At 51.7% G+C, this 23379-nt stretch overlaps 1 protein-coding gene across 1 annotated transcript in view; it reads right to left on the bottom strand.

Annotated features, from left to right (window-relative positions):
* Positions 1-1360: 1360 nt before the first annotated feature.
* KLHDC7A (kelch domain containing 7A) overlaps positions 1361-23379 on the bottom strand; it is a 141829-nt gene continuing 119810 nt past the window's right edge. The window contains exon 2 of the mRNA XM_060200873.1: positions 1361-1381. The gene's annotated coding sequence lies outside the window, so the exon portion shown is untranslated. The remainder of the gene's footprint in view (positions 1382-23379) is intronic.

The raw sequence follows: 23379 nt of genomic DNA, 5'->3' as shown, positions 1-23379 counted from the left end.
ACACACTCACACACACACTCACACACACTCACACACACACACTCACACACACTCACACACACACTCACACACACACACTCACACACACTTGCACACACACTCTCACACACACACTCACACACTCACACTCACACACACACTCACACACACACATTCACACACACTCACACACACACTCACATACACAATCACACACACACACACACACACATACACACACACACACACACACACACACACACACACACACGGGGCAGGGGAAGAGCTGGCAGGAAGTGCAGGGGGTGGGAGAATCCTTTGTCCTTTGCCTCCTCAGAAAGGGGCTCACAGGCCACCACCCCCATGCTGGCCCCCAGTCTTTCCACACTGGTAGAGGCTATAATTTATGGCCAGTGTGGTAACAGTGGGGCACAATCTGGGTGTGGTGCCCTGCTGGAGAGGGTGGGTGGGGATACCCTCAGGGGCAGGGGCCTCCCTGAGTCCCACTCCCTCCAGTTCCGGGAGGGGGGGTGGGGGCTTCTAAATCTCTTAGAAGGTACTCAGTGGGGAACATCCGTGGGCCCGTCTTCACTGTGAGGCTGGGAAACACTTTTCCCGAGGCCCCTAACCTTCCCGTGACCTGGAGGGTCTGAAGGTGGCAGGAGCCAAGCCGCTTTGGGCAGGTGGTCACTTCAGACAGCCGGGCCCTGGCTTCCTAGCAGGCTGGGGTAGGGGCGCCTGGCAGGTGCCCCTGGACTGGGGTGGGGGGAGCTCCCAGGCTGAGGACCCAGGTAGGAAGGTTGGGGAGCCCCCAGAGCGGCTCTGGAGGGGTGTCTAGAACGGCACCTCCAGCTGCAATCTCGTCCAGCAGCTTCCTGTGCAGGACTGTGGGCACAAGTCTGCCCTTGGGCCTGGGGTTTGGCATCTGTGGGTTGGAGAGGAGAGTTAAATGCTGGAGACTGGGGTGGAGGTGGAAGGACGACTGCTGGAGGGTCTCCATGGTGCTGTGCCTGGGATGGACCCGCTGCCCTGAAGCCCCCGTGTCTATTATACTTGGCACCTGCCCTGTCTTTCCTCCTCCTTAATATGTCTGTTTATTCATTTATTTTAAATATTTATTTATTTATCTATTCTCTTTTGTTGCCCTTGTTGTTGTAGCCTTGTTGTGGTTATTATTGTTGTTGCTATTGATGTCGTCATTGTTGGATAGGACAGAGAGACATGGAGAGAGGAAGGGAAGACAGAGAGGGGGAGAGAAAGACAGACACCTGCAGACCTGCTTCACCGCCTGTGAAGCGACTCCCCTGCAGGTGTGGGAGCCGGGGGCTCGAACCCAGCGGATCCTTAGGCTGGTCCTTGCGCTTCGCGCCACATGTGTTTAACCCGCTGTGCTACCATCCAACTCCCAATATGTATATTTATTTTTATTTTATTGTGTAGAGACAGAGAGAAGCTGAGAGGTAAGGAGGAGAGAGAGAGGGAGAGAGAAAGAGAGACACCTGCAGCCCAGGTTCGCTGCTTGTGAAGCTTTCCCCCTGTAGGTGGGGGCTGGGGCCTTGAACTCGGATCCTTGTGCGGTGTGACACGTGAGTTCAACCAGGTGCGCTGCCACCCGGACCCTTTTCCTTCTTTCTTAACTTGCTGTGAGATCCTCTGGGGTCCAGCTCTCTCTTCTGGCCCATCTTACTTAACATGACCTGGGTGTGGTGTATTGCACCAAAGCAAAGGACTCTGGGAAGGTGGGCAGGGGATGGGGGTAGAGGGGGCTTTGTCTTCCTGGTGACACCTATCTCGCAGGAGACCTTGCAGCCACGTGATAAACGCTGTACTGCAGACCCTTAAGGAGTACGTGATTAAACCCATAAAATGATTAAAAAGGAAACTGGTGTCGGCTCAGGTGGGTGCAGGGCGGGGCTTGGGCTGGGAGCGGGAGCTCAGCCATCTGTGGATCTGCAGGGGACCCTCAGGGCAGTCAAGGGGGGAAGCCACCCAGAGAGGCTGTGTGAGCTTCCCGAGGCCACACAGCAAGCTGGGAGGACTCTGGTGGGAGGCAGCCAGGCCTTCTGGTTCGCCCCGGGTCCGGTAGGGGCCAGTGGAGGGCGTCCTGGGAGAGGCGGGCTCTCAGCTTCTTGCTTCGGGGAGTCCGGAGTGATCATCCTGGAGTAATTGGGTGCTAATGCCATTATGCCTCCCATTTCATCCCAGCCGAGTCCCCGGGGCGCTCTCTCGCGAGGCTCTCCAACCCTTTACATGACAATGCCGCCATTAACTTATAAATCCTCCCAGCCTGCTGGGAGGAGAGGTGGGTGGTACGTGCTGGCTGCTGAGGAATTAACCTCAATTATTTCTCTGTGATCCAGGCTTCACAGATTGGCAGGCTGGCTCTGGGGCTTGTCAGGCCCTGGTGAGAGCTGGCGGGTGGGGTCTGATGCCCCATGAGTGAGGATGCCCCCACGCCATTTCATAATGTTCAGCAAGCCCCGAGGCACCGAGAGACTCAGAGAGGCTGGGCGGCTGTCAGGAGGTCACACAGCTGGGACGGGACAGTAAGCCAAACCGCGTCCCTCTGGCCTCTGCTCTGTCACTGAGCACCCAGAGGTCTGAGTGTGGGCAGGGGACCCGCCTGCAGCGTCTGCACGGCTGCAACGGGATGTCTGGTTTCCGTCCAGTGTGCTGTGTGACTCCACGGCCCTCTCTGAGCCAGAAATCACGAGCTGTGGAGCTGTTCTAAGGTCCGAGGGGAGCTTCCAGATTTGAAGGGACTGCGGCGTCTTGGTGTCTGTCCTGGTGTCCAGGTGTCCGGGTGTTCCACACTGTCAGAGAGGTGCAGATCCCTGAGGGGTTTGGGGGAGAGGATGGTGCGCCCTGATGGGGCCCTCGTTCACGCACTCGCTTGCTCACTCTCTCACTCCAAGCGACTCCCCTGCAGGTGGGGAGCCGGGGGCTCGAACCGGGATCCTTATTCTGGTCCTTGCGCTTTGCGCCACGTGCGTTTAACCCACTGTGCTCCCGCCCAGAATTACTTTTATTTCTAAAACATTTTTTTTATTTATCTGTTAGAGACAGAAGCATCAAGAGGGAAGTGGGAGACTGAGGGGGAGAGAGAGAGAGAAAGAGAGACACCTGTAGCCCTGCTTCACTTCTCACCCTGCGGCGTGTGACAGACATCTAAAGCTGTCCTTTATTTTAGTTTACTTTGTTCATTTGATAGAACAGAGAGAAATTATGATGGGTGGGGGAGACAGAGTAGGAGAGAGAGAGACACCTGCAGACACGCTTCACTGCCTATAAAGCTTCTCTTCTGCAGGTGGGGACTGGGGACTTGAACCTGGGTCCTTGAACTCTGCAACTTGTGCATTCACCTGGGTGCAGCACCACCTGCCCCACGTGGGCTAGCTCATGTGTGCCCACGACACAAGGCGAAAGAATGGGTGAGGGTGGGAGTCTGGTCTGCCTGAGTCCAAAACATCTTCTCTGAGTGGCGCTCAGAGAGGGGGGCGGGCAGTGCAGTCAGGAGCGCAGCGACAAGGGGGCGTGGCTGCAGGTGCAGAGCTCCTGCAGGTGGTGACTGTGCCCACAGGCTCAGGTGCCTTGAGTGGACACTGCCTCACTGCAGTGGACTTGGGCGGCTGGGCACCCCACCAGAGGCTTCTGGGCACATGCGCACACGCTCACCGCCTGCAAGGGAGGAGAAGAGACATTTCCCCAGGTGAGGGCTACTCTGCCCTCCACCCTGAGCAGGGAGGCCAACCTTCACCAGCACCAGAGCCCCCGGGACTTGGGCCCTGACCTATCTTGGGGACGCTGGGTGGGCATGGGGACCTTGGCACAGCCTCCAGTTCCTGTAGTGAGGCTGTAGGGAGAGCAGCCCTTTGTGCAGGAAAGTGAAGAAACTGAGGCCCAGAGGGCTGACAGGACTCAAGGTGGCACCCTCAGGCCTCCAGTGACTCTAAGGACAGACTGGGGAGACAGCACAGTGGTTCTGTAAATTGCCTCCGTGGCCCCAGGTTCAATTCCCAGAATATAAGCCACAGCTGAGCAGGGCTTTGGGATGACCAAGATGGGGGGGGGGGAGGGAGGTTTGAGAGGAACCTTTTGCCTTCTACCTCAGCTGGTGGCAGAGGGTGGGAGTGTGCATTAGAGATGACTGGGCCCCCATGCTTTGTGGGAGACAGCGGCTGACTGAGTTTTGTTCAAATGTCAGTTTATTGCTGGGCGTGGGTTTTCTGGGAGAGACCCAGATTTGGGGCTCAAGTCACCCCGTCTAGGCTAGAATAAGATGGTGACAGAGGCAGCCGGCAACTTCCCACACAGGAGGGTGAGACTAACACAGAACTGGGCATTCAATTCAGAGGGAACCACAGGCTATCATGCATACTGAAACCTTTCTCCAGAAAGAATCTTTCTCAAAATATTTTTCTTTCCCTTTCTTCCTCCTTCTCCTTCTTCTTCTCTCTCTTCTTTCTCTCTCTCTCTCTCAATATAAATGTGTTCCAAACACTGTCTTATACTTTATTTAACAGCCTTAGTCCCAGGCAAGGGTGGAGCAGAAAAGATGCCAGAGCTATGAACCTCTTTTGGACCTTGGTTTTCTTGCCTGTGCAAAAAATAAAAAAAATAAAAATAAAAATCTTTTTACATGAAAGAGATTAGGAACAGTGGTTTTCTGGAATCTCCAAGAGAATGCTTAATTACAGGGGCTGAGTCAGTGGTGTGTGTGTGTGTGTGTGTGTGTCTCCTTCCCTCCTCCACTCCCCATTTCCTCCCAGCAGGCTCATACGGCCTTGTTGAAGGGGTCAGGCTAGTCGGGGCTGTCAGGCCAGGCTGACCTGCATCTGTCTGACTCCTGGCTCTGCTCCTGCCTGAACAGTGTTGCCATTAGCAAGCCAGCTGTGCCCAGCCCTTGCATTCCCCCTCTGTGTGATGGGTACCATCCTAAAGTCCAACACCCAGGGTGCCGGGGAGCTGGGCTGTAAGAGCAGGTGAGAGCTTTCTCTGCAGGGCCATGGGTTTCTGGAAAGGGGAACCGGGACTCCCAATCCAGCGCTTGCCTGAGGCTGGGCCTTAGCCCAGGAAGGCTGTTTGCAAAGTGGAGCCTCTGTCTTTTTTCCTCCTGGAAAATGAGGTTCCCAGATGCCACGTGGCTGCCCCCAGGCTACTCAGTGAGCTCCTTGCTGAGCCCTAACGCCCGGGGTCCTGAAGCCTGGGGAAGCCTCTGCAGTGGCTTGGTTTAACGTCCACGTCTGGCCCTTCTCTTGTCCAGAGGCAAATGTTTTTTCTGCGGAAGGCCAGCCAGTCCAGCTCGGAGGCGGCCGCAGGTCAGGGTGAGTGTGTCTGTATGTCTGTGAAACCAGATGAAAGAGGCAGCCCCTGGAAACAGGGGAATGAGCCCTCCGCACGCCTGCCTTGGGGGCTGCAGACACCCCACTCCCAAGTGGGAGCCCCCCAAAGAGTCACATGTCTCCCCCTGGAGTCCTCGATTTGCTGTGTGACTTTGCGCAATTGTTCCCAACCAGGGCAGCGTCCTTCCCCAGGTGGTGAGAACTACTCAGGTCTCCAGTGTTGTTTTCTAGAGGAAGGACATTATTGCAGATAGCAGCACCCAGCTTCTGCACAAGACACGAGAAACTGGGGCGGGCGGGGGCGGTGGTGGTGGCTGATGGGTGGGTGTGAGGTGAGGAGGTCTGGGCTCGCTGACCTACCCAGAGGGGTCTTAGCCAGCCCACCACCCTCTCTCCCTCCTGGGCTTGTAACTCTGTGTGACTTGAGCTCTCTCTCTCTCTCTCTCCGCTTGCCAGGCCTCTGTTTCTCTCTGTCTTTGTCTTTCTCTCCCCCTCTCCCTCCCTCCTCTTCTTCCCTTCACTGCTGGGTCTGTTTATCCCTGAACCTCTTTTCCTGTAGGGAGACGCTGGAAAGCCCTGGCTCCAAACAAGTGCGATCCTAATCTTCCCAGCAGACTGCCTGGAACGTAATTTATGAGTGAGGGAGCCTCTCTCGGCTTCTCCATCCTGAAGCCCAGGCAGGATCTCAGCCACCAGAGGATCTGGTGGGGGTGGGGGTGAGGGCTGGGGGGAGGGGCAGGGAGAGGAGTGGGCTGGGGGATGGCTTCCCTGGGTCACTTTGCCTTCTGCCATGCCATCAACCCATCGCTGGAGGAGGGAACCGGCACAGACACCACTGGGGAAGCTTCTGACACAGAACCAACTCCAGTTCAGGGTTTGTGGTGCACAGTCACCCCCAGAGCACCCACAGATTGCTCCCAGATACGGACTCCACAGAGCCCAGGGCCAAGAGGGACCCATGCAGGCCACGGGGTTAGACCGAGACTCTCATGCACGCACGCATTCCTACACTCATTCATTCATTCACTGACTCATTCATTCACTTCTGCAGGCATGCATCCACTCATGCACACATTAATCCATTCTGCACATGGTCACTCACGCTTATTGGCTTAGCAAGCACCTTCTCGGTGTCACACACCAGCGCTAGGAGCTGAGGAGACAGCTGGGAGCACAGAGGAACCAGTTCCTTTGTGTGCAGAAGCTGACAGTCTGGGGGTAGTAGGGTGGGGGGTGGCAAGTGACATTAGTCCGAATGTTCCTTTTATTAGTGATTTAATCATGATCAACAAGATTATGGGATGAGTGGGGTAGAATTCCACACAGCTCCCACCACCAGAGCTCCGTGTCCCATCCCCTCCATTGGAAGCTTCCCTGTTCTTTATCCCTCTGGGAGAGTGGACCCAAATTCTTTATGGGGAGCAGAAGGTGGGAGTTCTGGCTTCTGTCATTGCTTCTCCGCTGGACATGGGTGTTGGCAGGTGGATCCACACCCCCAGCCTGTGTCTGTCTGTCCCTAGTGGGGCAGGGCTCTGGGGAGGGGAGGCTCCAGGACACATGGGGGAGGGCGTCTGCTGGGGAAGTCAGGTTGTCATCATGGCAGCATCTGCAGCTTGGTGACTGAAAAAGCCTTGATATATAAAGCAGAACAAGTTGTTTACTAATCAGGAACCTAAAGGTAAGAGCAGAGCAGATTAGATTGGGGTCTTCATGTTGGAAGAAGCTAGGAAGTCCATTTTAGGTCTATTCCAAGGGGCCCATGACTTTACTAATTTTTGCCTGAGCCTGACAGCTAACATGCAGGTAGACTAAAGGTATTGTCTGGGTAGATGGTGTCAGAATTGGAAATAAGATCAGAAAACTGGATGAGGGCAGAGAATAGCTCCCAAATATGGGAAAAATATAGAAATACTGTTACCTGTAAACCCACATTGATCAGGATCACATGACCAGGGCCTGTGTCTGTTCACACTGAGCACAGGAGCCTGTGTGGCCTCTGAGTCCCTGTCAGTCTGAGCTCACAGTCCATGGCCACCGCTGGGAACATTCCAGGCTGCTCTCATGTCAGGACCCGTCTTCCTTGAGGGGCAGAGCAGGCTGATCAGCTTCCCTGCAGAGAGTGGGGAGTTCCCCGCCATGGCTGCTCTGCAGTGAGGGCAGGTCCTGGAGAGGCCACAGGAGGGCTTGTGCTGACGTTCCTGTTGGAGGTGACCAGCGATGGTGGAGAGAGGGATCTGTTAGAGGTCTAGGCCCATCCTATCTGTGTGGGAATCCCAGGATTCTGTGACTAGGGCTTCGGATGATGGGGTGGCCTTGTAGTGACCGGAAGAGCCATCACTAAAGTGTGCCGGTCTCTTGCCCTTATCCAGCTTTTGTCGCCCTTCCTTTGTCTGACAAGGTTAGCCTTGGAGTGATTGAGGAAGTGAAATAGAAAGTAGGTGAGGAGGGCCTGGAGGTCTAGATAGAAACTATTTGATGAAGTGATTCATGGCGTCTATTTTAGGTATTTCTTCTCGCTTGCTGCACTCGCTCGCTGCAGACCACTGCACACTTTCACTTTAAGGTGTATATTTGCCCTGACTTCTGACTGCTGTGCACAGGGGCCCCGGCTCACAGGCCCGGGTCTGTCTCTAGGCTCTGTGGTTTTGTTAGCAAGGGCACCACCCAAAATGGAATTGAGGAGTCCCAGGAGCTGGGAAAGGTGGTGTCACCAGAGTATTGGAGCTGAAGGCTTGACATCCTGGGCCTGGCGTCTCCGGACACCACCTGAAGTGGAACATGCCATGGTGGCCCTGGCTGCAGGGATTTGGCTGAGCTCAGCAGACGCAGTAGCAAAGGGCCTCAGCTGTTCTTAGGAGACTGTCCAGTGCGTCTCTTTTGGATCCACGGTAAAGGGGGGTACTCAGCACCTCAGAACAGAGGTTTGACTTGGTCTCTGGGGGGACGAGGGGGGAGGGAGATACATGCAATCGCTCGTTTTTGAGTAGTCACAAATAATAATAGCAATAACAGAAATGATGATGACCGGAGCCAGGCGGTAGCGCAGTGGGTTAAGCGCAGGTGGTGCAAGGACCAGCTTAAGGATCCCAGTTTGAGCCCCCAGGCTCCCCACCTGCAGGGGAGTCGCTTCACAGGCGATGAAGCAGGTCTGCAGGTGTCTGTCTTTCTCTCCCCCCTCTCTGTCTTCCCCTCCTCTCTCCATTTCTTTTTTTTTTTTAGAATTTCTTTTTTAAAAAAAAATATTTTATTTTATTTATTCCCTTTTGTTGCCCTTGTTGTTTTATTGTTGTAGTTATTATTGTTGTTGTCGTCGTTGTTGGATAGGACAGAGAGAAATGGAGAGAGGAGGGGAAGACAGAGAGGAGGAAAGAAAGATAGACACCTGCAGACCTGCTTCACCTGCAGGTGGGGAGCCGGGGTTCGAACCGGGATCCTTATGCCGGTCCTTGTGCTTTGCGCCACCTGCGCTTAACCCGCTGCGCTGCAGCCCGACTTCCTCCTCTCTCCATTTCTCTCTGTCCTATCTAACACAACTACATCAATAACAACAATAATAACTACAACAAGGGCAACACAAGGGAATAAATAAATAAATATTAAAAAAAATAATGATGATAATAATAATACCAGCCATCGAGTCTCCACAAAGATAGCTGTGCCATTACAAATGTGATTATTTTCCCGTTGCGATCACTTTGGACCAATACTGTTTCCATCTCGTTGTTCCCAGGGCAACAAAAAGGAAATAAGTAAATATTAAAAAATAGTTGTCCCCTCCCCCAGATATGTCGGGTTCCCCAGTACTCCTGCAGTGGGAGCCCACAAGGAAGTTCATGCGAAAAGTATTCATTCTCTTGGACGCCCCTGAAATAAACACACACGCACTCCCACCCAGGAAGGCTTCCTACCAAGCCTGGGGCGGCGGGAGACAGATGAGGCTTGGCTGCTGGAAATGCAATTTCTTGTGCTAGAGCCCAGCCTGGTTTCCCAGCGGAGCAATGCTGCCACCTCGTGGTCCTCACGGACTTTGCACTTCTGGAAGTAGAACCGGCCCCTGGCTTCCCTCTGGAAATAACTTCCTCTGGAAATAGCTTCCTCTGGAAATAACTTCAGAGCTCCTCTAAAAAAACGACAGATACCGCAGCGGGAGAGACGTAACAGAATCTAGAATGTCCTTATTATTACTTTAAAGATTTTATTTATTTATTAATGAGAAAGATAGGAGGAGAGAGAGAAAGAACCAGACATCACTCTGGTACATGTGTGGCCGGGGATTGAACTCGGGACCTCGTGCTTGAGAGTCCAGTGCTTTATCCACTGCGCCACCTCCTGGACCACTAGAATGTGTCTTTTTTTAAAAATTATTTTTAATTTGTTTATTGGATAGAGACAGTCAGAAATCAAGAGGAAGGGGGAGACAGAGAGGGAGAGAGACAGAGACACCTTTAACCCTGCTTCACCACTCGCAAAGCTTTCCCCCTGCAGGTGGGGACCGGGAGCTCGAACCTGGGTCCTTGCGTATTGCAATATGTGCGCTCAACCAGGTGCGCCACCACCCAGCCCCGAATGTCTCTGTCTTTAGGGAGAATCCCGGGACCCCAGGCCCCATCTCCTCTGCAAAGGGAAGTTGTCAGTTAGGAGGGTCCCTCAGAGCATCTGGGGACAGAGGCCCCAGACCCACAGTCCTCATCTGAACCCCAGGTGCCCCATGTCCCCACCGGCATCAGAGATAAGACACTCACCCTCTTGAACCACCTCCGTCTGTTCTCTGTCCAGAGTCCAGGAGTCTTATCAAGGTCACAGCACACCCAGCACCAGAGAGCTGCGTGCAGCCCACGCGTGAGTCTCAGCACAGACGGGAGAGTCTTGGCACTAAGGGGAAGCCCCCCTCCCCATCTTATGGTGGTTCAGGGGACTGAACCTGGGACTTCGGAGCCTCAGGCAGGGAAGCTTCTTTGCATACCATTATGCTCTATCCCCCACCCATCTCTCTTTCTCTCTCTCTCCCCCCGACTCCATCTCTGAAAAAAAATTGAGTCAGCAATAGTGAACTACTCCACATGAGGCTCTGACTTAGGAAAAGAAAACGGGACTGCTATGTCCACAGCAGCACTCTCCTTTTCTCCTCCTTCTTTTTATTTTTAAAAATATTTATTTATTCATTTTCCCTTTTTATTGCCCTTGTTATTTTATTGTTGTAATTATTATTGTTGTTGTTATTGATGTCGTCGTTGTTGGATAGGACAGAGAGAAATGGAGAGAGGAGGGGAAGACAGAGAGGGGGAGAGAAAGACAGACACCTGCAGACCTGCTTCACTGCCTGGGAAGCGACTCCCCTGCAGGTGGGGAGCCGGGGGCTCGAACCGGGATCCTTCCGCCGGTCCTTGTGCTTTGTGCCACGTGTGCTTAACCCGCTGCGCCACCGCCCCGCTCCCTTCTCCTTCTTTTTAAACTGTTCGTGTGACTTTTACTCGAGCACTGCTTAGCTCACAGGGACTGAACCTGGCACCACGGGTCCTCAGGCATGAAAGCTGTTTGCATAAGCACTATGCCCCCTCCCTGGCCCGATTTCTTTACTTACTAATGGGGTTGGGGTGAGAACCAGAGCATCTCTCTGGCACGTGCAGTGTTGGGGATCGAACGTGAGGCCCCACGCTTGTGAGTTCAGGGCTTGAAACTGCCCCAGTACCTGCAGGGCCACAGCTGCACGATTCTGAGCCCCCGAGACTGGGAGCAACCGGAATCTCTGTCAGAAGTAGAAGCTACGGACGCATGCTGCTGTAACAGGACCGAACGCACACAGGAGTGAGTGCCCGGGGGGCGGGGGGGGGGGGGGGTTGTCCCACTCCCAGCGTACACGGATGGAAAGAAAAAGGGCTAGAGAGTCTGTGCACTTCTATCACAACTTTCAAAAGTAGGAAAATACTCCTGATATTGCCAGCAGGGGACATGGCTTCTCTGGACAAGGCGGGTCCGGAGAGAGGGGAGACTCGGGGGGTGCTGGCCACTGCTCACTTATGTCTGGGTGGCAAGGTGGGTCCGGGGAGAGGGGAGACTCAGGGGGTGCTGGCCACTGCTCACTTATGTCTGGGTGGCAAGGTGGGTCCGGGGAGAGGGGAGACTCGGGGGGTGCTGGCCACTGCTCACTTATGTCTGGGTGGCAAGGTGGGTCCGGGGAGAGGGGAGACTCAGGGGGTGCTGGCCACTGCTCACTTATGTCTGGGTGGCAAGGTGGGTCCGGGGAGAGGGGAGACTCCGGGGGTGCTGGCCACTGCTCACTTACGTCTGGGTGGCAAGGCAGGTCTGGGGAGAGGGGAGACTCGGGGGCTGGCCACTGCTCACTTATATCTGGGTGGCAAGGTGGGTCCGGGGAGAGGGGAGACTCAGGGGGTGCTGGCCACTGCTCACTTATGTCTGGGTGGCAAGGTGGGTCTGGGGAGAGGGGAGACTCAGGGGGTGCTGGCCACTGCTCACTTATGTCTGGGTGGCAAGGTGGGTCTGGGGAGAGGGGAGACTCGGGGGGTGCTGGCCACTGCTCACTTATATCTGGGTGGCAAGGTGGGTCTGGGGAGAGGGGAGACTCAGGGGGTGCTGGCCACTGCTCACTTATGTCTGGGTGGCAAGGTGGGTCTGGGGAGAGGGGAGACTCGGGGGGTGCTGGCCACTGCTCACTTATGTCTGGGTGGCAAGGTGGGTCCGGGGAGAGGGGAGACTCAGGGGGTGCTGGCCACTGCTCACTTATGTCTGGGTGGCAAGGTGGGTCCGGGGAGAGGGGAGACTCAGGGGGTGCTGGCCACTGCTCACTTACGTCTGGGTGGCAAGGCAGGTCTGGGGAGAGGGGAGACTCGGGGGCTGGCCACTGCTCACTTATATCTGGGTGGCAAGGTGGGTCCGGGGAGAGGGGAGACTCAGGGGGTGCTGGCCACTGCTCACTTATGTCTGGGTGGCAAGGTGGGTCCGGGGAGAGGGGAGACTTGGGGGGTGCTGGCCACTGCTCACTTATATCTGGGTGGCAAGGCGGGTCTGGGGAGAGGGGAGACTCGGGGGGTGCTGGCCACTGCTCACTTATGTCTGGGTGGCAAGGTGGGTCCGGGGAGAGGGGAGACTCAGGGGGTGCTGGCCACTGCTCACTTATGTCTGGGTGGCAAGGTGGGTCTGGGGAGAGGGGAGACTCGGGGGGTGCTGGCCACTGCTCACTTATGTCTGGGTGACAAGGTGGGTCCGGGGAGAGGGGAGACTCGGGGGGTGCTGGCCACTGCTCACTTATATCTGGGTGGCAAGGTGGGTCTGGGGAGAGGGGAGACTCCGGGGGTGCTGGCCACTGCTCACTTATATCTGGGTGACAAGGCGGGTCTGGGGAGAGGGGAGACTCGGGGTGCTGGCCACTGCTCACTCACTGGGCGGCAGCTTCCCAGAAATGCTCATTCTGTGAGGGCTCACTGAGCTGCTTCCTGGCTGACTTGCAAGGCCGCTGGCTGCGTGGTCTACGCCAGTGAGTATTTTAATAGCAGAAGCATCAAGAGACCAAGAGATGGCTTCTTGGGGCAATGTATGTGTATATCATATTTCAGGAGGGGAGACATTTTAATTCTTCTCAAGCTAGTTGACGCTTGTATTTTGATTCCAGGAAAAACATTGATAGTTTTGTCATCGTTGTTGAGGTAAATATATTTATCCTTAAGTTCATTTGAAAAATTAGCCAGTAAGCTTTAGCCAGGAAAATTGGAGAAGAGAGAGAGAACGAGAATGGGAAAAAAAAATAACCACACGGTGAACTTCTTCAGTTATTAGAACAATATGGTTTTGAGCCATGGATATTCAAGCAGAAAAAAATGAAGTAGAATAGAAAATAAGCCCGAGGCAGTCGGGCACTAGCTCAGCGGGGTACGCCGCGCGGCACAAAGCACAAGGACCGGACGTAAGGATCCCGGTTCGAGTCCCCGGCTCCCCACCTGCAGGGTAGTCGCTTCACAGGCGGTGAAGCAGGTCTGCAGGTGTCTGTCTTTCTCTCCCCCTCTCTGTCTTCCCCTCCTCTCTCCATTTCTCTCTGTCCTATCCAACAACAACAACGACAACAACAATAAAAAACAACAAGGACAACAAAAAGCGAATAATAAATAAACAAATAATAAAATAAAAAGAAAAGAAAAAAAACATGCCTGAGTTTAAACGGGCGCCTGCGTTTGAGGACGTGACAACACCAAACCGGTGGCCAGGCTGGAAAACTCAGCAAGTGACACTGGGACTACAGCTAGTCACTTGGAAAACCAAAGTCTGGATTCCTACTTTTAAAAAGTATTTATTTCCGGGGGCCGGGTGGTGGCACAACCAGCCAAACACAATTAGTACAAAGCGTAAGTGCCCGTGCAAGGCTTTGGGTTCAAGCCCCCTGCTCCTCACCTGCAGGGGGTTGCTTCACAAGCAGCAGTGCACGGCTGCAGGTGTCTCTCTGTCTCTCTCCCTCTATCTCCCCCTCGACTCTCAGTGGCTCTCTGTTATCCAATAAAATGGGAAAGAATAGCCGCAGTGGATTTATAACGCAGGCACCAAGCCCCAGTGACAATCCTGGAGGAGTAAATAAATAAACAAATAAATGTATTCATTATTGGATAGAGACAGAGAGAAATTGAGAGGGGAAAAGGAGATAGAGAGGGAGAGAGACAGAGAGACACTAGCAGTGCTGCTTCATCACGCAAGAAGCTTTCCCCTGCAGGTGGGGAGCAGGGGCTTGAACCTGGGACCTTGCGCACTGTCATGTGAGCACTAACCGGGTGCACCACCACCGGGCCCCACTGGGTGCCTACTATACACTTAAAATACGTTACAAAGGAAGAAAAGATTTGAAAAGTGAATATGAACTCAAGAACATTTCAGAAGGAAACATGGACAAATTAATCTTTGACTTTAAAGTGTGAACACTTTCTATGTATGACGCAAAAAATCTAGAAGCCATTAAAAACACTGATCATTTTACTCACATAAAAAAAAAACACCAAAAACGTGCTAGGGAGAAAGTTTGGCTTGCCAGGGCACACGGTGTGTGTGTCTGAGACCAGGAACCCTAGGCCCACAGCAGGGCACACGGTGTGTGTGTCTGAGACCAGGAACCCCAGGCCCGGGAGCGGAGAGGAGAGAAACATAGCTGCTGGAGCTCCATAGACCTGCCTCCCTGGATATCTTTTCTTGGTGCTCCTTAGCCTTCTTAGTGATGAACCTGGCTTAAAATTTTAATGTTGACAACATAGTGTTGGAGGTTCTTGCCACAGCAATCAGGCAGGAGCAAGGAATTAAAGGCATACAGATTGGAAGATAAGAAGTCAATCTCTCCCTATTTGCAGATGACATGATAGTATACATAGGAAAACCTAAGGAATCCAGCAGTAAGCTTTTGGAAATCATCGGGCCATACAGTAAGGTGTGAGGCTACAAAATTAACATTCAGAATTCAGTGGCATTCCTCTATGCAAACACTCAGTTAGAAGAAGTTGAAACCCAGAAATCATTTCCTTTTACTATAGCAACTAAAACAATAAAATATCTAGGAATAAACCTAACCAAGAAGTAAAAGACTTGTGTACTGAAAATTATGAGTCATTACTCAAGGAAATTGAAAAAGACATAAAGAAGTGGAAAGACATTCCATATTCATGGGTTGGAATAATTAACACCATCAACATGAATATACTACCCAGAGCCATATACAGATTTAACGCTATCCCCACCAAGATCCCAACCACATTTTTTTAGGGGAATAGAACAAATGTTCATCTGGAACCAGAAAATACCTAGAATTGCCAAAACAATCTTGAGAAGAAAGAACAGAACTGGAGGCATCACACTCCCAGATCTCAAACTGTATTATAGAGCCATTGTCATCAAAACTGCTTGGTACTGGAACATGACTAGACACACTGACCAGTGGAATAGAATTGAGAGCCCAGAAATGAGGCCCCACACATATGGACATCTAATCTTTGACAAAGCGGCCCAGACTATTACATGGGGAAAGCAGAGTATCTTCAACAAATGGTGTTGGAAAAAATGGGGTGAAACATGCAGGAGAATGAAACTGAACCACTATATTTCACCAAACACAAAAGTAAATTCCAAGTGGATCAAGGACTTGGATGTTAGACCACAAACTATCAGATACTTAGAGGAAAATATTGGCAGAACTCTTTTCCACATAAATTTTAAAGACATCGTCAGTGAAATGAATCCAATTACAAGGAAGACTAAAGCAAGCATAAACCTATGGGACTACATCAAATTAAAAAGCTTCTTCACAGCAATAGAAACCACTACCCAAACCAAGAGACCCCTCACAGAATGGGAGAAGATCTTTACATGCCATACATCAGACAAGAGGCTAATAACCAGAATATATAAAGAGCTTGCCAAACTCAAGAAAACAGATGAACCCATCCAAAAATGGGGAGAGGACATGGACAGAATATTCACCACAGAAGAGATCCAAAAGGCTGAGAAACACATGAAAAAAATGCTCCAACTCTCTGATTGTCAGAGAAATGAAATAAAGACAACAATGAGATATCACTTCACTCCTATGAGAATGTCACACATCAGAAAAGGTAACAGAAGCAAATGCTGGAGAGGGTGTGGGGTCCAAGAAACCCTCCTGCACTGCTGGTGGGAATGTCAATGGGTCCAACCTCTGTGGAGAACAGTCTGGAGAACTCTCAGAAGGCTAGACATGGACCTGCCCTATGACCCTGCAATTCCTCTCCTGGGGATAGATCCTAAGGAACCCAACACACCCATCCAAAAAGATCTGTGTACACATATGTTCTTGGCAGCACAATTTGTAACAGCCAAAACCTGGAAGCAACCCAGGTGTCCAACAACAGATGAGTGGCTGAGCAAGTTGTGGTCTAGATACACAATGGAATACTACTCACCTGTAAAAAATGGTGACTTCACCGTTTTCAGCCAATCTTGGATGGACCTTGAAAAAATCATGTTAAGTGAAATAAGTCAGAAACAGAAGGATGAATATGGGATGATCTCACTCTCAGGCAGAAGTTGAAAAACAAGATCAGAGAGCAAACACAAGTAGAACCTGAACTGGAATTGGTGTTTTGCACCAAAGTAAAAGACTCTGGGGTGGGTGGGGGGGAGTACAGATCCAAGAAGGATGACAGAGTCCCTAGTGGGGGTTGTATTGTTATATGGAAAACTGGGAAATATTATGCATGTACAGACTATTGTATTTACTGTCGAATGTAAAACATTAATTCCCTAATAAAGAAATTAAAAAATTTAATGTTAAGTTATTTATTTATTTTAATTGACTTAACTTTGTTTTACAGTATTACACAATATTAGGCTACTTTTACTTTCTTTATATCCACTTATATATATATATATTTTTAAAGTTTTAATTTTTAATTTATTATTATTATTATTATTGCCTCCAGGGTTATTGCTGGGGCTCGGTGCCTGCACTACAAATCCACTGCTCCTAGAGGCCATTTTTCACCTTTTGCTGCCCTTGTTGTTTGTTTACTGTTGCTGTTATTACGGTTGTCGCTATTGCTGTTATTGTTGTTGGATAAGACAGAGAGAAATGGAGAGAGGAGGGGAAGACAGAGAGGGGGAGAGAAAGACAGACACCTGCAGACCTGCTTCACAGCTTGTGAAGTGACTCCCCTGCAGGTGGGGAGCCGGGGGCTCAAACCGGGGTCCTTACGCTGGTCCTTGCGCTTTGTGCCATGTAAGTTTAAATTTGTTTTAAAATTATCTTTATTTATTTATTGGATAGAGACAGCCCAAAATCAAGAGGGAATGGGGTGATAGAGAGGGAGAGAGACAGAGAGACACCTGCAGCCCTGTTTCATGACTCAGAAAGCTTTCCCCCTGCAGGTGGGCAGACCAGGGGCTCAAACTCAGGTCCTTGCGTACTGTAACATGCGCTCAGCCAAGGGCTCCAGCACCCAGCCCCGTTTATGTATATCTTTTATTTAGTTATTTTTAAAAATTTATTTATATATTATTAAATAGCCACAGAGAGAAATTGAGAGGGGGTGACAGAGAGGGAGAGAGACAGAGAGACACCTGCAGTCCTGCTTCACCACTCATGAAGCTTTCCCCCTGTAGGTGGGGACCAGGGGCTTGAACCTGGGTCCTTGAGCACTGCGATGTGAGTGCTTAGCCAGGTGCGTCACCGCCTGGCCCCAGTTATTTAGTTATTTTTTTTATTGAGGAGTTAATGGTTTACATTATGTTTTTTTCCTCCTCTACTTCTGTCACCAAATGTCTGTGTCCCCTGCGCCCCGCCATAGAGAACTTTAGTTCTCCCAGTCTTGAAAAGTGGTTGAATTTCTTTTTTTTCTTTCACATTTGTATTCTCAGTTGTCTGTGTTCTTCACATGAGCGCAACTGTTCTGCAGTGCCCTTCCCCTCCTGACCGGCTTCACTGAGCATTATCTTCTCCAAGTCCACCACCTTACCCCAAAGGACACACGGTCACCTTTTTTATTGCTGAGTAATACTCCATTGAGCATATGACCCATGACTTTTTTTTATCTAGTCACCTGTGGAAGGGTGTTTTTAGTTGTTTCCAGGGTTTTGCTATTGTGAATGAAGCTGCTGTGAACATGGGGAGTACATGTGTCCCTTCTAATCAGTGTGATTCTATCTTTTGGGTAAATGAATATTAGGATTTTTTAAAAAAATATTTCTTTCTTTCTTTCTTTCTTTCTTTCTTTCTTTCCTTTTTGTTGTCCTTGTTGTTTTTATTGTTGTTGTAGTTATTATTGCTGATGTCATCATTGCTGGATAGGACAGAGAGAAATGGAGAGAGGAGGGGAAGACAGAGAGGGGGAGAGAAAGACAGACACCTGCAGACCTGCTTCACCGCCTGTGAAGTGACTCCCCTGCAGGTGGGGAGCCAGGGGCTCGAACCGGGATCCTTATGCTGGTCCTTGTGCTTTGCCACATGTGCTTAACCCGCTGTGCTACCGGCTGACTCCCGAATATTAGGCTTTCCCACCCCCACACACTCCCATACTTTACACCTTATTTTTACATTTAAAACAACTTATTTATTTATGAAGGGAGAGTGTGAGAGAGTACCAGGGCCCCTCTCTGGCATATGTGGTGCCAGGGCTTGAACTCAGGACCTCACGCTCGCAAGTCTAGACTTTGTCTCCTCGCCCTCCTGGGTGGCAGCTCCAGGCCACTTTCAGTCGGAGGCGATGTCTGAGAGCCTCTCCTGGGGCAGCTGCTCCCACCAGCTCACCTCTGCTCCCTCAGGGGCCACTCAGGGCCAGTCAGGACTGGTCTCTGTGCTCCTGATGACCCTGATGGGAACCGTCCTCTGCACCGTGCCGGGCACGTTTGCTGCCCCTCCCTGGACCTTTGGTGCCATTTGTACCAGGGGACGAGACTGTCCTGTTCCTCAGAGCCCTCATGGCTGTGTGATCTCGGGCACATGACCAAAGCACCCTGCGCTTCACTGGTGCCTGGGGCTGACACCACGGTGACAGCTGCCTCCCTGTCGGGGTCTCTGGCGGGATGATCTCCAGGGGAAAGGTAACAGACCGGTTCTTTCTCGAGTAAAGACACCGGGGAGCCCTGCAGCGTGCTCAGATCTCGTTTATTAGCAGGTGGACATGAGTTAAATAGAAAACCAAACAAAGGGAGTTGTTGGTATGCATGAGACCCTTTCTGTTTCATTTGGTTTAAATCCCCCCTGCTTAACACTATTCTATTTACATAACCACTTCATTCTATTTATATAACCGCTGTTAACAAGCACCTCCCTCCAGGGCATTGGTTCAATCCCCACTGTTTCATGATATGTTTTTGCTCCACCCCCCCTCCTTGTCACACCCTGATCCTCTCCTTGTCACACTCTGATTCTCACCAGTCACTTTTCTCTCCACCCTCTCTATGTCACACCCTGTTTCCACCCTACTTGGCAAGTATATATAAAGACAGCATTGTGAGTTTTAGAGTACTTTACCTTGAGTTTAGCTTAGCTCGGCTTAGATTGTGCTGCGTCCTGCATGAATAAAGAGATACTGCCTACAGCTCAACTATGAGTCCCTGGTCATCTGTTACCCGCCCGTGAAGCCAGCCCGGTGAAAACAACCTAACCCGTCGAAAACGACAGGGAGTTATTATTGAAATATGTCAGAAATTACAGGTTTCTTAAAGGTCGACTTGCCCTTATGGTAGGGGGCTGCTATGACAGGAATTGATGAGATACAAGACAGTTATTCTCCATGACGCAAGCAACTTAATTATCCAAAGGTATTTGAGAGAAGCATAGGGGTTAAACCAGTAGGGTGAGACAGAGAGAAGATGGATATCAAAAGGCCATAGAGTTTGGAATTTCTCTTGTCTGGGGTCTGAGGTGTGTGATGGAGTGTGTGATAAGGTGTGTTCTCCTCTGTGATCAGAAGGTGACTTTGAATGAGTGAATCTGCGGCCATGTGGCCTGCAGTTAATGGAGGGAAGTACTGGGGTATCTGTGGGACTGAGAGTCAAGAAGGAAAGAACCAAGTCTGAGCTTCTCCCCTTTGCTCACCTTGGTTGAGAGAGACTCACCAAGAGGTTATCTTCTCAGACCTCCATCCAAGGATGGGTGAGTTCTCCCTAAGCTCTATCAAGCTCACACATAGCCCCAACACCTCCCCCTGCTGCTGTGAGGACCACATAAATGCACCTTCGGACCTGACAGCAGATAGTAGTGCTCAGTGAAGCCTAGTTCTTCCTGGACGGTGTAAGAGGAACCGCACGGGAGCCAGGTGGTGGTGCAGAGGGTTAAGTGCACGTGGCACAAAGCGCAAGGGCCCGGCTTACGGACCCCAGTTGAAGTCCCCGGCTCCCCACCTGCAGGGGAGTCGCTTCACAGGTGGTGAAGCAGGTCTGCAGGTGTCTGTCTTTCTCTCCTCTCTCTCTGTCTTCCCCTCCTCTCTCCATTTCTCTCTGTCCTATCCAACAACAACAGCAATAACAAACAACAAGGGCAACAAAATGGGAAAAATGGTCTCCAGGAGCAGTGGATTTGTAGCTCAGGCACTGAGCTACAAATAATCCTGGAGAAAAAAATTATAATAATAAGTTAGTATAAAGACTGATAACATTAGAGAAGCAAGAATGCCACTCAGGGACGTGGGGTTTCAGGAATCGAACCCCAAATCCTCCAGCATGCCAGCCCAGATGTTCTAGCCTCTCCCAGGCTCTCCTGCCAACATTTTGAGGCTGACATTTGCCCCTCGCCCCCCATGAGATCACAAACAGTTCTGCTGAGCTAGGAGCAAACAGGGCTGGGGGCTGGGTGGAAGGTCAGTCAGGCTTCCCTGCACCATGGACAGCACTGGGTGGGGAGGGGAGGACGGTGGGTGGTGGCTGGGTGCTGAGGTGTCTCTTGCCCGCCACCCCCTTTTCTTTCTTTCTTTCCTTCTTTCTTTTGTTTTGCTTTGTTTTGTTTTCTTTTCTTTTCATTTCTTTTCTACCAGATCCCTGCTCAGCTCTGGCTGATGGTGGTGCTGGGGATTGAACCCGGGACCTCAGAGCCTCAGGCAGGAGAGTCTCTTTGCAGAACCATGATGCTGTCTCCCTAGCACTCTCTCTTGACTTTATAAAATTAAATAAGGAGTCAGGTGGTGGCACACCCAGTTAAGGGCACATATCATCAAGCTCAGGGACCTGAGTTCAAGCCCCCGGCTCCCCACCTGCAAGGGGGAAGCTTCCCAGGCGGTGAAGCAGGTCTGCAGGTGTCTGTCTTTCTCTCCCCCTCTCTGCCTTCCCCTCCTCTCTCCATTTCTCTCTGTCCTATCCAACAATGGTGACAATAACAACAACAATAAAAACAACAAGGGCAACAAAAGGGAAATAAAATAAAATAAGAGGCAGCTCATCTTTACCTGAACTATGGTCTGTTCCAGGCTCTGAGCCTTGCCCAGGCTGCTCCTTCTTCAGGATGCCTTTTCTTTTAAATGTTTTTATTTATTTACTTTTATTATTGGATAGAGACAGAGAGAAATTGAGAGGTCAGGGGGGAGATAGAGAGGGAAAGAGACAGAGAGACACCTGCAGTCCTACATCACTCGTGAAGCTGTCTCCTTGCAGGTGGGGACCAGGGGCTTGAACCCGGGTCCTCGTGCACTGTAATGTGTGCGCTCAACCTGGTGCGCCACCGCCTGGCCCCTCTAATGCCCCTGTTGCAATGAGAGAGTGAGCTGGTTTGGGGCACAGCTGCCTGATTTCTGGAACTCGTTAGCTGCTGTGTAGAGACAAGGGGATTTGAGATCTCAGATTTAGGTAAACAAGTTTGCTACTGAGTGAAACACACACACACACACACACACACACACACACACACACACACACACACATACACAGACATGTGCAGGCCCACTGAAAGGCAGATTTTAAAAGATTTCCTTTACAGAGCAGGGAGAGCTTGGGTTGGCCTCTAAGTAAGATCGTCAGCAGAAGCTGGAAGCTGGAGCTGGTCCCGGCCCTCCCGGCCCTCCTGTGGGTGCTCTGGTGAGGCCCAGTTTCCCAGAGACCCTAGTTCAAGGTTCCCAGAGAGCCCCCCACCCACAGCCCCACACCTGCATTCTTCTGTCCAGTCGGCCACCTGACCACGTCTCCCTCAAGCCCCCAGACCCTCTGACTCTATGGAGGCCCTTACTTTTTAAAAAATTTATTTATTTATTTATTTTTAAAAATATTTATTATTTTTATTTATTTATTCCCTTTTGTTGCCCTTGTTGTTTTATTGTTGTAGTTATTATTGTTGTCATTGTTGTTGGATAGGACAGAGAGAAATGGAGAGAGGAGGGGAAGACAGAGAGGGGGAGAGACAGACAGACACCTGCAGACCTGCTTCACCGCCTGTGAAGCGACTCCCCTGCAGGTGGGGAGCCGGGGGCTTGAACCGGGATCCTTACGCCAGTCCTTGCTTTGCACCACCTGCACTTAACCCGCTGCGCTACAGCCCGACTCCCGGCCCTTACTTTTTTAACCAGAGCACTGCTCAACTCCGGTTTATGGTGGTGTGGGGGATTGAACTTGGGCCTTCGGAGCCTCAGGCCTGAGAGTCTCTTTGCAGAACCCTTATGCTATCTGCCCCATCCCACATTTTCTTTTTTTTTTTAAAAAAAGTTTGTATTTATTTATTTGGGATAGAGACACAGGGAAATTGAGAGGGAAGGGGGAAGTAGGGGCGGAGACAGAGAGAGAGACCTACAGCCCTGCCTCGGCACACACGAAGCTTTCCCCCCTGCAGGTGAGCACAGTGCCGTGTGTGTGCTTAACCGGGTGCACCACCGCCTGGCCCCCGGACTCTAGCATTTTCACCTGTTGTTTGCGTTTATCTCCGGAGGCCAGTGCTGCCAAAGGCAGAAGGGTGTCACCCCCACCCCCGACACACACCCAGCTCGGTCTGGGGCTCCCTGAAGACAGAGCCTCCACCTCCCATCAGACTGGGGGCTCTTTGGGGGGGGAAGATGCGCTGGCATCCTTCAAGGTTCCCGCCGGACTGTGTTCCCCACGGCACGTGATGGATGCTGTGCTGTGTGTGTCTTGTCCACTTGCTTGGGCAGCAGAGGAGACCTGGATACAGTCACTGGCACACTCTCACCCCGACCACCCCTCCCTGCCAGGCCAGGCCTGCCCCCCACCCCCGCCCTGAAAGTCCAGCTGGACATCTCAGGGCTCCGCAAGGGGGCCTTGCTATGCCTGTGAGTGAGGGCGGCTCCAACAGGGGGCTGTTGAACAGACGTTTCCCCACGCCAGGAACGAACCCAGGTGCTGACAGGAGGCTGGCAGACTGAGCCCTCCCAGGGCGAGTGGAGGCCGTCTCCGGGACCTCCCAGTGGTCAGTGCATCTCTGTGAGGGGCTGCACGGTGGCCTGGGAAGCACGTGGGCTTCTAGAGCCCCGAGGACCCAGCTCAGCTCTCTGTGGGCCAGGTAGTGAGGGGCAGGCAGCAAACATTTTGGAGCGAGAAGGCTCACCCCTGTCTCTAGCCGGGAAAGGGCTTCCCTGAGGAGGTCCGAGTTAGGGGCCAGCTGTGGGCA

Source organism: Erinaceus europaeus, chromosome 11 (assembly GCF_950295315.1).
Source record: "Erinaceus europaeus chromosome 11, mEriEur2.1, whole genome shotgun sequence".
NCBI lineage: Eukaryota > Metazoa > Chordata > Mammalia > Eulipotyphla > Erinaceidae > Erinaceus > Erinaceus europaeus.
The sequence above is the reverse complement of the archived record's forward strand: the minus strand, read 5'-3'. Positions and strand labels throughout refer to the sequence as shown.